Source organism: Athene cunicularia (genome assembly GCF_003259725.1).
Source record: "Athene cunicularia isolate RWA chromosome Z unlocalized genomic scaffold, athCun1 chrZ_part2, whole genome shotgun sequence".
Classification (NCBI taxonomy): domain Eukaryota; kingdom Metazoa; phylum Chordata; class Aves; order Strigiformes; family Strigidae; genus Athene; species Athene cunicularia.
In genome coordinates, this window is record NW_020799143.1 from 13,426,738 (window position 1) to 13,444,154 (window position 17,417).

Below are 17,417 nucleotides of genomic sequence, written 5' to 3' on the forward strand. Positions count from 1 at the left end.
AATGTTTTTGATCTGTGGAGACCGGGCATGGCCAGGTGTTCCAGCAGGAGCTTTAGGAGGTCCAGGTTATCTTGGGCAGCTAACAGTGTTTATGCCTAGCTACCAACAAATTCTTAATCATACTATTTGGAGTACCACAAGCAGTGTAAGACAAAGATGGTCGGTATAGCAACTAGATCAGAATTATCAAGATGAAATACAATTCTGGGATACTCCTGCTAGAGTTGTAACAGCCTTGTTTACTCCTCATCTTGCAGCAGGAAAAGATTTAGGAGATGTAACTAAACTAGCATGCTGGACTGCCGAACAATTGACTTTTACTTCAAATATAATCAAAAGCTTGCTTGTGGATGTAGATAGTGTTAGACATGCTACATTGCAAAATCATCCTGCAATTGATTTTTTTATTGTTAGCACAAGGACATGGTAGTGAAGATTTTGAAGGAATGTGCTGTATGAACCTGTCTGATAATTCAGTATCGATACACAGAAAGTTAACTGAACTGCCACATAATATGCATAAACTGTTACAGATTGGGGGCTAAATGAGTGGCTTGATAACTGGGGTATCACTAGATGGTTGAAAGATCTGGTAAAGCAGCTTATAGTTGTAGGGATTGTTATATTAATTATCTTAATTTTTGTGCCTTTTTATGGTGTGTTAAAGCTTTGTTACAGAAAGAATATCAGAGACCGATTGCTGTTACCATCAAAGAAGGGGGAATTGGGGAGAGCTTTTTGGCAGAAAATGGACATCTCGGCTCAACGATGTCCTTGACTGAAAAATAAAGAATAATTGAAGAAAGTTGGCAGCTGGTAAACAAGAAAATGCAGTTGCAAGAACTATAAAACTAAAGAACTGATAACCAGGATGCCAACGGTAGAGTTAATCTTTTAATTTAGCCAATCAGTGTATAGACTAGAGTGTGTGAACAGGAATTGCATAATACATTGTACCAAATTTTTATAATGCAGCCTAAGTGCTTACTGACATAGCTTTGAAAATGGTATAAATTCTGAGTGTTAAAACCAATAAAGGTCTCTGTATGCTTGCACTGTACACAGAGTCCGTGCCTCCATCTCCTCACACATGTAACGGTTAGACATGGCAGATGAAAACAGTAATTTGGATGAGATACCAAGCACAGGTGCAGTCCTGCTGCACCAGATGGTGTTTATGAAGATACCTGAGTAAAGACTGCCAAAGCTGCCTTAGCTACCCACCACTAGTCATTCCCTCAGAAATCCCACTGGGCGAGAGCTGTGTAAGAATTTCAGATTTACTCTAAAGCTGTAAAGTGTTCTTCTCAGCTGCATAAAGGGTGTGGGAAAGAGCTGAGTGAAAACCTCAGCTAGGTACTACTTTGCTCAGCTTTAATTGTACACCCCACCCCACCCAGAAGCTGGCAGCTAGGTGGTGAAATACTACATTGTGGGTTGATTTTTTTAAAAAAAAATTATCTGATCTGAAACCCATCAAAGTTAATGAAAACTCCCAAGCTTCACTGAGGGTTGTATCAGGACCATAAAGTGTGAAATGGATTTCTTCTGATAAAAGGAAGATCATTCAATGAGTATTCTGGCTATTTTCTAATAATAGCTGTCTATGCTTTATAATTTTAGTCTGAAAGGACATGTAGCTTGATTCCCCAGATATGTACTGCTGGGAGAAAGCACTGCCTCTGAAAAACAGTGTACAAAAGGGTTCTAGCTGAAGTAGGATAATATAAATTAGATGTGGAAATTATTCCTTTTAAAAAAGGAGGTGTTTTAATGCTGCCCAAAGGCCAGACTGTGCCTTAGTTCCTGGAGACTCTTGCATCACAGCCTGGTGGTGTTATGCTGGAGAGTGTCCTTCTCTCACAAAGTAATCTACAGGATAATAAAGCAGACTCTATACCTTTGATTCTTTGTGCACAGAAACACACTCACAATGTGAATCTTGCCTCTGTTTAGATTAATTCATACTGCTAGAGTAGAATATGTAACACAAATTGTGTAGATCTTAGAACAAGTGCCTATAAACTAAAAGGAAACTAGTGCTTGTGTTTCAGTTGTAGCACAAACATAATCACTCACTGTCTGTAATTTCCAGGAAAGTACAAAAAAAAGATTGCATAATGTCCAAGAGGTCAACTTAGGCTGTCTTTATTTACGATGTTTAAAATTCACAGACAAACTGAAACGAGTAAAATTGCTTGAGTCTTTGGTGAAGTTTGTGGAAGGACAGCAAATATGAATGAGGAGGGCACTCTAACCTGTGCTTTTGTTTTTATTTTAACAATGTTTTTATTGATGTAGTAGTTTTTACAGTGAAGAATTTAATACAAATTATTCTAACATCATCACTGAAACTGAGTAACCAGAAGCTATGTAGAAGAAATATAGTCTATTTTCCCAAGCTTTTTGTAACTGCTATGCCTTTTGAGGAGTAACTGGAGATACTACCACTCATCTGTAGTTGCCTTTATTAAAAGATGTGAGAATCTAACTTTCAGTGATGGTTGTGAGGTTGGATGTTTAATGATGAAGTGCTTTATTCCACACAAGGTGTAGGAGCTGGCTCACTGCACTCTGCCTGCATGTTGCAGGGGAAGCCTTGCTGTCTAATGTGGGTCTTTGGATTCTGCTATGCAGCAAGATGATCATAAGTTACATCTTTAAATCTGATCTTAAGTGTCTTCCCTCTCTTCTCTCTTCCCCCCCCCCGCCCCAGTCACTCTAGTCAAGTTTTCTTTAGCTCTCTGACATTTCAGGCTTACAAATACAGTGTGGGTTCTCATGCAACAAATAAAATATATAAAACAAGAAGGTGGTTTTGTCCATTTAAGGATCTCTCTCTGATTTAACAATGCAGCAATGTAAGTTTTCTTTGCTCTGTGATCAGTACTTTAACAGCTTGCATATTTAGGAATGGCTATGTCACAGTGGGTTGTTTTTTCTCACATCTGAAGCACAGTCTCACCATGCAATTAATACTGTAGAGGAAACAGAAGACCGGGCTCTTTTGTGAGTTCTATCTAAACACAAAGAGCCAGGGACATTTCTTACATTGGAAAGAAGTGGTCCATCCTATCCAGAACTTTAGAATTCTCACTGAAATGTTGCTTTATCATTATATTTTAAGACTAACATGCAGAGGTCACAGGTTGCAGCAGAAGTTTCCCTCTGTTACGCAGTGGAGTAATTATTTGCCTTGTAAAGATTTGCTAGAATATCTAACAAATTACACCTTGCAACAATTTGTTCTAACGTGTAACAAATCCCCACTGTTTGCGTGATTGTTATTTAAGTAATGTTTGACAGTGACAGTCTTCTGCATTCGTGCATCTGCTTAGACATCTCAGTAGGGATTTCACTAGCTGTCCCCAAGCTCTCAGAAACAGGTACTTGGTAACTCAAGCTGTGAGCATGAACAGCACTGTGTAAGAGAAAGTTTCTACAACTGTTACAAGGTAACAACCTTTTTTTTGTTGTTTTCCCAGTGTACAAGTAAATATTCCTGTCTTGTTAGTTTTAGTTTGTTAATGTATGTTTTGTTTGTTTTCTATGATGTAGCACATACACACACTGGACAACTACTGACCTCACCAACTAAAAAGCACTGAGCCACTATAAGGAACAAACACATGCATGGAAACTTACCATCTCAAGGTCACACAGACAAAGTATCACAGCTGGAAATAATATTCAAGAACTGTTGTCTTTAGTGTCTTTTATTATGCCTTGCAAATCATGCACTGCCCCAAGGCAGTTGTAAATTATGATTCTCTTGATTGCAAAAGTCCCTGTGTATTGCCAGAGTAGCATGAACAGAGCTACATAGAATCATAAAATGGTTTGGGTTGGAATGGACCTTAAAAGACCATCTAGTTACACACACACCCCCCACACACACACACCCTCACCATGGGCAGGGACACCTTCTACCTGACCAGGTTGCTCCAAGCCCCGTCCAGCCTGGCCTTGAACACTGCCAGGGAGGGGGCAGCCACAGCTTCTTCGGGCAACCTGTGCCAGTGACTCACCACCCTCACAGGAAAGAATGTCTTCCTTATATCTAACTTAAATCTACCATTTTTCAGTTTAAAACTGTTACCCCTCATCCTATCGCTACACCCCCTGATAAAGGATCCTGCCCCATCTTTCCTGTAGGTCCCCTTTAAGTACTGGAAGGCCAATATAAGGCCTCCCCAGAGCCTTCTCTCAGGTGAACAACCCCAACCCTTCCAGACTGTCCTCATAGTGAAGGTGTTCCAGCCCCCTGATGATGTTTGTGCCCCTCCTCTGGACTTGCTCCAACTGGTCTATGTCCTTATCTTGTAGTCACCAGAACTGGACACTACTCCAGGTGGGATCTGGAGCAGGGGCAGCAGGGGGGAGAATCCCCTCCCTTGACCTGCTGGCCACACTTCTCTTGATGCAGCCCAGGATAGAGTCGGCTTTCTGGGCTGTGAGTGTACATTGCTGGCTCATAGTCAGTTTTCCATCCACTAATACCCCCAGTACATGTAAATGACTGTCACAACTAACAGTTAAAAATTCTATGTGATGCAGGTGCAAGGCTTATATGTGCTTTCTTGAGAGACTGCAAAGAACAGAGTAAGGGGCTGCAGGTTTTTCAAAAAAATGCTAGAGCCTGAAGCATGGCAAGAGTTGGACATGTGGCACAAATCACAGCAGATACACTGAGATTTGCAAAAGGACTGCTCAGCTCTTCCAATTGCTTCATGGGGTTGCTTTCTGTATAGAAATGGGGATGATTAAATTTGGAGGGAGACACCTCAAGACAATGTGCTTCCTCTTTCCCACCTAAAATGGCGATCACTCAGAAAGCAGACATTGAAAAGTATTAGGGGTCTAGCTGGGCCTATTTTCTTTTATGTTTTGGATTTTTTTGGTATTTTTTTCCTGCTAAGGTTGTTTTATTATAAGGAAATATTTTGAAAAGTTCCTTTTTTGTGAGATGGCAGAGTAATATTAGCAGGGTGAATGGCACACAGATCATGCCCAACAGTAGGTTTACAGACTTTGAGCACTGCTGAGCAGCCATTGAAAAAAACCTGAGAACATGTTTTCACTCTCCCTACATCCTGGAGTATTCTGGAGCAGGCACAAGTGTTGGCAGCAATAGACTGGGAAATGGTTCTCAGGTCTGTAATTGCTTGCACTTGCAGCTGATCCCAGGCTCTTAAAAATTATGTTCATACCATCAGGGATGAGAAATGATCAATGGAAATGGTTCCCATTTACTGCTCCTCAGGCACGGAGACAGTCTGTGCTGAGCTCCAGTGGGCTGTCACATTCTTGCTTTGAGTATACCATTTCAGATGCATTATTTTTAGAGCCTTCAAGTCTATAAAGGCCTATGGATGTTGGATCAGGGCCAGCTCTGACTGCACTTCTAAAAGTGGTGGCCACAAAGAGCTATTCAGGGTAGTGCAGTGGATGACACACAGCTCTAATGAGCTCCTAAACTATTCTGGACCAGCTGTGCTTTTCTGTGCTGCAGGGCAGCAAGCTCAAGAAAGGTGCTTGTGTGCAGTTTATTGTTGGACCTAATGCAGCCCAGGGCTGTGCAAATGAGTATTAACTGACTTCAGGAGTTAGCCTTAGCATGCCATAAGCAGGAAAAAGGTAGCAGAGCCCCTACACATAGCTGTGTTTCAGCTGTTGCACAGCTTCCTCTTTCAAGATACAGCAACAAGATCACACCTCTATTCCATGCAGGATTACTCATCATTGCGGTCCAAATAGCCTTTTGCCAGCTGTTTCCTGTACAAATTCAATAATAGGATTATTACTGCTAGCATTATACTTCCTGCTATCACTTCTGTCTGTACCAGCAATAATTTAATCTTCTAGGGGAAAGATGGAATATAATACTAAACAATACCTCTTCTCAATGGGAACTATAGCCACTCGTGAAGAGAAGACAGTTACAGATATGCCTTACTTTCTGTCACAATCAAGGTGGTAGAAGCAACAGCAATGGATTATCTGTAATAAAGTCCATATTCTTCCGATTTCCACTATTATGATCATTGTTCAGAAAAAACAACAACAAAAAAAAAAAAACAGCAAACCAAGAAATCCAGAGAAAGCATTATTTAATGTGGAGGCTCTGATGAGATCTTCTCATGAATTATATTTATTCTTACAACAGCTCTACTGGCTGCCACTACAGTATCAGAAGAGGTAGAGATGAGACTCAAAAGGTCATGAGGACCAAAAAGAACTTGGAGACAGCCAATTTACAGCAATTTACCCCTAAATATAGAAACAAAATCTGTTGGTTTTATACACTTTAAAAGCAAAGCATCCAAAATTGTATCTCATGGTTCTGATGTAAAATGTCAAACCTTTAGAGGCACAGATCACTTGGCAAGCAAAGTAGCATTGTCATTCTTTGTGCAAAGCTGGCAGAGACGTTGTGAACTCTTCAAAATCTAGCATCTTCTTTCCTGTCAATATCTCAATTCTTAAGCCAAGAAGTTCTAGAAACAACAAAACAATATGTTGGGAGTGTAGAAACACCATTTGCTCAATTTCAGTGGCATCCTGTACATACCATCTTTGAACTGATGATGGCAAAAGGAGATGAGTCGTGTTGGCAGCAGTCTCAGCCCAAGTGTGGACAATTAGCTAGCAGCCCTAGTGGAAATACTTTGCTTTGTCTCAGTGCTAACTCACTGGTAAGGCTGTCATTCTCTGTTGGCTCCCTGTTGTGACCCCTAAAATGGCAAATCAGGTTCACACATAGGCACTTGTGCCTCACATGCACCAGTCTCAGAAATCACAGAATTGCCTTCACATAAACAAATGCCACTGTATGAAAATCGTCCTTTGAAACTCTATAAATTCAACAGAAAGTACTTTTGTCTCGCTACTACTTCTGCATTTATAGATAGACTGCCTTGCTGGATAATCCTCAGTTTCCCACCTGCATTTCCAAAGTACTTAGCAGTTCCCACGTGTCCTCTATTGTTTCCCTTTTTGCACTATACTTGCTTATGCATTACATGTATTGTGTACAAGGTAGTGCAGAATCTATGTAAAGAGGTGTAAATCAGCCTGTGAATTACAGAGACTAGACCCCTGTACTTAGGTGCACCATCAGAGCTAAAAACTGTGGCTGACAGAACTCTCGTATGTTACCATATGCTGCTACTTAGTCTGAACCCAGGCATACAGAAGTGAAAAAATGATCCTTATATGTTCTAGATTCCTATAAGGTGAAGTGTGGCAAGTTATCTAAATGTGTATTTAGTTACCGTTTATGATAGTTACATTAGTTATGTTAGTTACCACTACCCTTCTCTGCAGAATTGCAGTTTTGTGTCACTGATAGTTTTTCTAGAAAATATGGACTGAAACCATTGTTTCCTGGGTGGACATTCAAGAGCTGGAGAGAGCTTTTGTAACCTCTACCCTGATTTATGCATTTATATTGCACTAGCCATGTGCTGTCCCTAATAAATTAAGCATCTCAGTGCTCTCATTAGGTTGAAAAAGCATTATTGTTCTGACTTACTGAGGAATAGAGAAGATTGACTTGTACTTTGTGCAAAGCAGAGGTCAGGCTAGAACCTTCACTTCCTGAAATTCAGTCAAAGAGGCCTAAGTTTAGCAAATGGCAGCTCATGTTCTAGGAAAAACAGGTTCAACCTGTGACCTGTGCATGTGACTGTATACATATGCACAACACAGCAGCAAATGCTTGCAAATCTGTCATCCTTCACTTCGTAAACACTGTTAGCTTCCCAAGGTAACCCGGACCTCCTAAAGCTCTTGCTGGAACACCTGGCCATGCCCGGTCTCCACAGATCAAAAACATTCCTTCTGGCAGTGCTAAAGGATGTTGTGGTGAGCTCATGGTAGTCCAAAGACCTCTGCTGCAATACGCAGTATCATTCTGATACCATTTTTTCAGTTGAATTTACCCAAAGTGAATTATTTGGATAAGTCAACAACAGAGATTTTCCCTGCTGGGTTTGATCAGAATTTACCATTGCTATCCTCATGAGCTCTGTTCCTCTGAACATCACACAACTCTGGTTACTTGGCATGGAGCCGAGAAGGTCCAGTTCTTGCGGAGGTAACATAGTTACGTTTAACTTTTCTATAATCAATGCTGTTTGAATTGCCTCTGGGAGGTTAGGGTAATGAGGCCTTATGGCTGTCCATTTTCTACAGAGCCCTCTCTATGTCCTGTTGCAGATATTGATAATCTGGGTTTCACTGATAGTTAAGATAGTCTCATCCTTTATCCACCCTGTAAACTGTTTTGGATCAAACGTGGGATGCATATGAGGCAGGTATGAAACGCATTGTCAGGTGAAGACATAGATAAGCATAAAGAATCCTGACTCATTTGATTGGTTAAAGTTACCCGTATGTTCTGTCTTGTCAGTGATTGATGCAGTTGATGTAGTTTCATTCCAATCGTAATTCTCAGAACAAGGACAATCACAACAATGCAGAAGGCACAGTCGAGTCTTGTTCCACTGCTGGTTTTGCTGGTATCTACGTGGGTCCTGACCCTGTAATGACACAAGCGTAACCTCTTCCCCACATTATTAACTGATAAGGACCCTCCCATGATCCTTCTCCATTTTTGATTAAAACTTTGACACTGTCTGTTGATTTGATCAAACCTATTGACACAGACTGTGTATGTTTTACAATAGGTGGAATAAGATGATCACCTGCAAGGTGCAAAAAATTCATTACATACTGTACTTTTGCTAGTCTGTTTACTGGAGTTTCTCCCAATTCCTCCTGGTTTTGTTTTTGTAAATAAATTTTCATCGTGTGATGGGTATGCTGAATGATTGTTTGTCCTGTGGGAGCATAAGAAATACCTGTAATATGTTGAATACCCTGTTGTCTGAGAAATTTCTTAGTGGAGTGGGACACATAATCTGGACTGTTATTGGTCTTCATTTTTTTGGAACACTTAAGGTAGCAAAAGCGTGGCAAAAATGAGTTTGTACATATCTTGTCAACTTACCACTTAATATAGTCATACAAACAGCTACTGAAAAAGTATTAATAGATACGTGAATATATTTTAGTTTATTAAATTTAGAAATGTGAGTGACATCGGTTTTCTACAATTGAAAACAACTCTCTAGGGTTAACTACCACTGCAGTACCTTTTGAGATTCTTTGACAGTCAGGACAAGACTGAACTATAGCTTTAGCTTTACAGTGGAATATTGAATTGTTTTTTAAGAACTTTGGATGATTGGTGAAAAAATTCATTTAAAATACGTGCCTGTTGCCAAGATAATAAATGCTATAATTGTTTCATTAGGGTAAATAATTGCTGATTATTAAGGTGTTTTAAATAGCTTCTCTTAAGCTTTTGAACTAGGCCTGCAACATACACAGAGTCAGTAACAATGTTCACTGGATTGTCATGCCATAGTTCAAAGACCATTACTACTGTTATTAATTCTAAAATTTGCAGTGAAGTTTGAATGATAAAAACGTTAAATTTCTACTGTCCTTGTTCTAACCATGTGAGAGTAGCCTTTCCAGTGTGATCACTGTAAAGACAGTAGGTCCTTGTATGGGTGTGGGACTTAGTTTTGGTTTTAATTTTAAACTGTGTTGACCTACAAATGTTAGTCTTTTGTTACTAGGATGATGTATTTGTAATTTCCCAGTAAAACCTGCTAAAGTAATTTGTAAATGCAGATTGTTCTGCAGAGACCATTGCAAGTATTCCTCTTGCATTGGTATGACGTAATTTCTGGTTCAATTCCATTCAGTTCTGTAATGCAATTATGACCTTTCATAATTAACTGTGCAAACATTTCTGGCCTTGTGGTAATCGTTTTAGAAGGTTGATGTGACAGAAAAATCTACTCTATAATTTTGAGTTTATTATTTTTAGGTTTAATCCATTGTGATATCAGTCCTAAAGCTTGATAAGTGTTATTGGTAAGAACAAGGTGTAAAGAACATTGATATATTATTTTGTGTGTTTGTTGATGGTTTATTAATTGACTTATTTTTTTAATGGCCTGAGTCGTGAGTGGTGTTAATTGCTGCGGGCTGTTGAGATTTGAGTCTTCTTGTAATAAATCAAATAATGGTTGTAATGTTTGATTGTCAATATTAAATAATGAATTTGGTTAATGTTTCTTAATAATTTTTTTAGATTATTTAAAGTTTTAACGTCTGTGTTTATAATAACTTGTTGAGGTTCAGTTGTGATTTAATTTTTCCATCCTAAATACTTCTACAGTACTGAAGTCTGTACCTTTTTAGGAGTCACTTGTAAGTGAGAATTTAGGAGTCACTTGTAAGTGAGAAAATTGTAATATTTGAAAAAGATAATTTTTTACTTTATCCGTAATGTGTTGACCAGATATTAAGATATCATCCATATAATGATACACTAAAAATTCAGGATACTTACTCCTGAAAGGCTGTAATGCTGCGCTTACAAATTGTTGGCAAATTGTTGGAGAATTTTTCATTCCTTGATGTAAAACTGTCCACTGATACTTGTCTATAGGTTCTTCCTTATTAACTGAGGGTACAGAAAAAGTAAATTTATCTGAATTTTTAGGATGAATAGGAATGGTAAAAAAGCAATCTTTCAAATCAATTATTACAATCTCCCAATCTTTTGGGATCATTGAAGGTGATGGTAGACCTGGTTGTAGTGCACCCATGTCTACTATAACTCCATTGATCTTTCATATATCATGGAGTAACCTCCATTTTGGAATAACAAACATAGGAGTATTCCAAGGACTAGTTGATCTTTTGATGTGACCAGCATCCAATTGCTCTTTTACCAAATTTTGTAAAATCATGACCTTTTCAGTGGTTAATGGCCACTGATCTACCCAAACTGGCTTATCTGTTTTCCATTGGAGTTTGAGTATAGGTCGCTGATCAGTAGCCATCACTGAAAAGGCTGAGCAATAACAATGCACTTCATTTGTTGTAACAAATCTCTTTCTATTAAATTAATTGTAATATGTGTTACATAAAGTTTTGTTATACATTTTAAACTACTGGGTATGCAAAACATAATCAGATTCTTACTAATTTTGGTGGCTGTATTTCTGCCAGTTCTTATAAGTGAACCTAGGGCATCAACAAGAGACCAGGACTTTGGTCACTGTTTCTCAGAAATCACTGTTACATCTGCTCCTGTGTCAATTAACAGTTCTATTTGCTTTGACACCTCTCCCAGAATCATCATAACCACTAATTTAGGTTTGGAACACTGGATTTCCAAAGCCCACATAATTTGCTGATCTTGTCTTGTAGAATCAAATCCACCGTGACTTCGGATTTTTGAACTTCTTACTGGTGCTTGGTTTTTGAATGGTACTAATTGTGCAATTTGAGACCCCTTTGGTAAATAAACTGGAGGACTTGGAGTCCAGACCATTACTTGAATTACTCTTTTATAATTCCTGTTAATTACTCTGGGCATAACAAATATGTTTTGTATTGTTATACTTGATCTGCCCAATAAAAGAGCGGTCCAAATCCTAAGGGTCCATGTGCATTAGTAGGTATTTTGTGAACTCTGGAGTCTATTATGGTTGTATCCTCTGTTGTTGTTACATCCACTCCAGCACTGTCGCTAGTTCTTGCTGTGAGTTGTTGCAGACATTTTGGTGATATTTGTCAGGACAACTTGTGTCTGTGTGCAGTCCTGCCCCACACTCTTCTTCCAGTTTCCTGGATTCTGCATAGGCAGAGGATGTCCCTCATGATCAAAACAAGATCGACATTATTTAACAAAGAGTCTTCCTTTCCGACATCGCAGATAAATTCCTGGAGGTTTAGTTTGAGAGGGTTGATTAGACATGTGTGATTTTCCGTGTTGACATTGACAACTAAAATGGCCAGGTTTTCCACAGGAAAAACATTGGTGTTGTTCCCCTCCTGTTTTCATGGCAGCAGCAAAAGCCCCTGCTAAGACTTTTGCATTCTCTTCCATTGTTCCTACACAATTGGCAGCTTCCACCATTTCTACTAATGTAGCATTTCTAGGTGAATTTAACAAAACTCTCTTACAGTCTGGATTTGCATTCTCAATAGCGAATTTCAATATTAATGCATCTCTAGCATCAGGATTATCCACTTCTCTGTAAATAGCATCTCATAATGCATCTATAAATGTAATATATGGTCGATTTGGTCCTTGTCTGACTGTTATAAAGGACACTATGGTTTTGCCTGATTCAGGCAGTGTCATAAATGCCCGTATTGCCATTCTGGCTGCATCGCATAAGATACTAACTTGCAATCGAGCTTGCATTTGTGGGTTGGCAAACACTCCTGTTATTGTGTAATGATATACTCCTATACCATGCAAAGGATCGCCTGGTTGTCTTTCCAAATTTTCTACAGCCTTAGCTTTCGCATACTTCATATATTTATCTCTCCATAACAGTTTTTGTGTTGGTGTTAGTATCACAGCCACTAATTGATGACAACCATATGTTACGAGCTGTCCACACAGCACATTTTCTAACCAGTGACTGTGTAAATGGGGCTTGCAGACTTGCCTCCATGACTGCTTTCCTGACCTCTTTTACTAATGGCCAATCAAACAGCGGAAATTGTGGTGGACCATTAGGTTGAAGCACCACAGGAAAAGTCACTCATATCAGTTCTGCCTCCTTGATACTGTTCAGCTGAACTTTTCTCCATGTTCCCAAAATAGATATACCTTTTGCCGTCCCTGTCTCTTAAAGCTGTGCTAGTTATTATTATTCTCATCATCCAAGCTCGAGCTATTAAATGCAGGTGGGTCTTGCCAACATACTTGTTGGTTTCTCTTTTTTGTTTTACCTTTTTTAACAAGATATTGGGTTTTAGTATTGTTCTCTATATTATTATTTTCATTTTCAGTTGATGGACCACTGACATCGTTGTCATTGTCAGAGCTCTGACCAGACACTTCAAGTTGCTTTTGTTACACTGCTTTCCCTTACATTAGGTGTGTCCTCACAAGGAGCACTGCTGTTGTTAAAAGTTCCTTGAGCCTCTTTGACAATTTTTCTTTCTGAATGCAAGTCTACTAAAGTCTAATATACCAGCCGCAATGTCGTTAAGACTTTGACAGCATGTCAATCCCCTTTGGATGCACAGTCAAAAAGGACATCTTCTGCCCTTTTCCACAGTCCCAGTTCAAAAGCCTGTGGCATGTTTGCAGGTAGATTTTTTCCTTTTAACCATGCTAACAGAAAAGTTAGTCTTTTTACCATACGCTACACCTCTTTTCTTCAGAATGTTTCAGAATTTTTCCTACGGCTTTTTCATCACTTGACATACTATTTCCCATCATGTTTCTTGGTTGCTCACCTGTTAACAAATGCAGGTAATTGTGGCCACGTATTTCTCTCTTTTTTCCTTGCTTTTCCTTTGGTTCCTGACTGCTCCAGCCAACAGGAGATTGTTCAACTGAGACGACTCCTCCAGAACGCTACTGTTCTTCTGTCGGTGTTTACAACCATCATGTCGGGGTCACCATTTGAGGAGACAGAGACACAGACTCTATGTACTATGTAAACAGAGGCCTTTATTGTTCTTAACACTGAAAATTTACACTAACTTCAAAGCTATGTCATTGAGCATGGGTTAGGCTGCGTTATTATAATTGTTTACAATGTACTGTGCATTTGCTGTCCACGCACTCTAGTCTATACACTGATTGGTTAAGATAAAAGATTAACTCTACCGTTGACATCCTGGTTATCAGTTCTTTAGTTCTGCAGCTCTGCATTTTCTTGTTGCACAGCTGCCAACTTTCTTCAATTATTCTTTATTCTTCAGTCAAGGACATAGTTGAGCCGAGATGCCTATTTTCTGCCAGAAAGCTCTCCACATCTCCTGACTTATTTGTCCAGAAGTTCAAGAAAAAACAGATGTACTATTTCCATAGCATCAACTGCAAAGTACTTCGTACCTCAGGTGCTTCCTTTTTAGGGACATTTTAACATCTATCAAACCCCTCCGCTTATAGTGAAGTTTCTTTGCAGAGTCCTAGCATATGATAAAGGTATCTGCTGAATACTGTTATCTTTCACGGGCTAACTCAATGTTAAAAAAGTGCACTACCATGAGTTTTAATGTTTCTGACATAAATAAAACAGTTGTTCCTATACCATTGACTATTTTGCTGACTTTCCATTTCTGCATGTGAATACATCATGGTTTCAATTCTAAGCCAGCTATATATATGTATATGTCAGTGATCACAAATTTACTGCTGCATTTCCAGTTAATTTAATGGTAAATAATCATTATTACAGAGATCTGAGTGCTTTTAGTCCCTCTTTCTCAAAGCACATGTAATTTTCTTTCTTCAGTATAAACAGTAGTTTTGATTTTCTGAAACAACTCTGGAACAGATACAAATCATGCAGGTGCTCTACCTCCAGCAGCCTTCTACAGATTTCTTTACTTCTAGACAGAGCTCTTCAGACACGGTATTTTGGCAGCATTAAGTCACTAACACTCAGTCCTAGTATGTAGTGTTTTCAAGTACAACTCTGTCTTCCTTCTCAAGGCCAGCTCTGTCCTGGGTTGAGATTCTTGTGAAGCCCATATAAACAATCCCTTATCATGCATATTGCTGAGATTCTTAACTTTTCTGCAGTTTAACATATGTAGGTGTGCGTTCCTATTGGCCTCCAAGCAGTGTTAAAATACAGCTCTGAAAGACCATCGTAGGATTGTGAATCTATAGTGAACAGGAAACCATACTGAGTGGTCTGGCGGCTATATGCCACCCATTTTGTTCTTCTAAACCAAAATGAGTGATTTTCTTTCAAGAAATCTTGCCTTATGAAGTGCTAAGGCTTGGACAACTGGCCCAAGCCAGAGTTGACCTATAGGTGAATCCTGTATATTTTATAACTGATAACCATTGTGATAGTAGGTATTGTACTAAGTTATAACAATGCACTTATGCTGATGTAAAAAGTGCTAAAGCTTTGAAATACTGAAGTCTGAACAGCAGGCCCCAAGCCAAAGCTGCTAACTTAGTCTGTAATCATTAACAAAGTATGTAAGCTCGCTAGTGAAACATGCAGCTTAGACAAAATATAATCAGTAGTGAGGAGAGAATGTATCCAACTTCCCCCCTTTAGCCTTGTTCAAGGCTGAGAACCCATGTGTTTGGCCTTGTTAGAAACTGCCTTGGTCTCCTCCCCTGAGCCCTGGCCAGGCTTTGGGTGGAATCCAACAGGAGAATGAAAACAGAATTTTTCTGCTCAAAACAAAGGTACCAGCTATTCTGGCTCGTAGATCTCTGGTATATAAGGCTGGACCCGCTCACAGCGACTCTAGAAGCCTCACCTACGAGTGGACGCACCCCGTAGGATTTCCCCCTTGCCGGGACAGGCTCTGCAAACCCTCGCTGCGGGTCTGGGTGATGGGAACGTGTGCAAGTGGTGATGTATTTTTCTTAATCTCCATTCTCTCTCTCGTGTAGTAATGATTTAATGCACTACTCTGTTTTTTCCTGTTTGCTGCTTTAAGTGCACTATTCTGCTTTTTCTTACTTCATGTTTTCTGTATTACACTGTTACATTGGTTATCAGTAGTAAAATACACCTACTCTTTTCACTCTGGTGTCTGAGTTTAACTGGTACCCTTAATCAGCAGAACACCCTACCATATTTACATTTAAAGACAAAACTTCTATTTTTGTTAGTTCTCTGTTAAAATACACGGCTATTAAATTTTAAAATAAAGATACATTTTTATTAATGTAGCATGTTCTACTAATTTTTGTACATGATTGAATATAGTTGTAGTTTAAAGTATTAATAGGGAAAGAGTGGCTTTGAAGATTGAATAGAGCAGTTTTTATTAAGAACCATTGCTCTGCAGCATCTGAGCTTTTCACAAGTTCCTCTCTGACGCTTATGAGTTACTGATATTCTCCACAACACTGGTGATGGCTGTTGATAAACATTTTGAACTCGTTCTGTCGGGTTAATACGTTTAAATGTTATTTGAATCACTTTTTGAAAACTGCATAGTACTGTATTTATAAAATTCAATTAATTTATTTTCATTGGATCCACACAGAAGACAGTGATGGACTTAAACCCTTCACTCTCCCTATTTAAAAACAGTCAATAGGAATAGTCACCTTTTCAGACTTGTCAGCCATTTCTGTACCTAAATGATGACTCTACCCCACCTCCCCCCATCTTCTGGACAGAACTGCCTCTCCTCGAGACAGCCTCATTAGACAGGGAAAATAATGGGGTTATGTCTACAGAATTTTTAGCTGCATGTAAGCAAGCAGGGCAAAATTAACCAATCAGTGGTCTCAGCTGCAGGCAGTCCCAATTCTTTTCTGCTTGCAGTTATTCCTAATGAATATTTTTTATTGGTATTTACTTTTAACATCTACTTGTCTTACTGACATGAGCTATTTTCTTAGCCTTATTGTGTTTTTATGAATCTCACCAAACGGTTTAGTTCTCTGAACATTTGAAAACTGGTTTTAGTGAAATTATTACTAGATGTGGGTTGTGCTGGGCTGTTAGAGAACGATTCACTTTTCCTCAAAAATGGAAAAGATGGGAAAAAGCCTCCACTTGAGAAATCATGTATCTTCCTAACAAGAGCGATCGGATCCAACATGGCTTTGAACTTGTAAGAAAATTTTCTGTTTCTGAGCTAGAAAAAACTATTATTAAAAAAAAAAAAAGTTTTCTCCCATGAAAAGTTAAAATGCAGGTCTTACACTGATCAATTTTTAAATGGTCTCCAAGGACTGGAAGAAAAGTTCATATTCAGCATTATCTTCTGATGTGAAATACTACGTTTGTGCTCCCTGTTCAGTTAGAAATTTCGATTTTGTTAGATCTACCATGTCATTATGAAAATTGATCTTGAAATAGAAACTTCTACCCAAATTCTTTTCCATTTTTCATAGCCTACAACTGTTGTTGCAGCAACCTCTATACCCTGCTTTCAGTCCTGATTGTTTATCTTCCACTAGCAAAAACTAACACGCAGAAACAACATTCAGATCTAGGTGGTGGAAAGTGTCCATTTGAGTTAGTAACCATGGAAGAAGCAAGTTGCCTAACTTTTTATTTGCTTGGAAATTTCTGAACGAAGAAAACACCCACTTCACCGATTTGGTCGTCACAACCCAGCATTAAAAAAGCCTTCCTGAGTTGTACGTCACTCGTCTCTGATTTCGGACACTCAGCTTTTCCCACACGTCGCTTTCCACAAACTCAACCGCCTGTGGTCAGGACTGGAAATTTGGACGGCAGGGCTGCTCGCGCGCCCTGCCCCCGCTCCTCGGACGGAAAACGCGGGCCAGAGGGGAAGGCCGGCAGGGCCGGCGGTGCTGCCGCCCGGCCGTTCACCGCAGGCAGGCGTGGACTCGCGCGTCT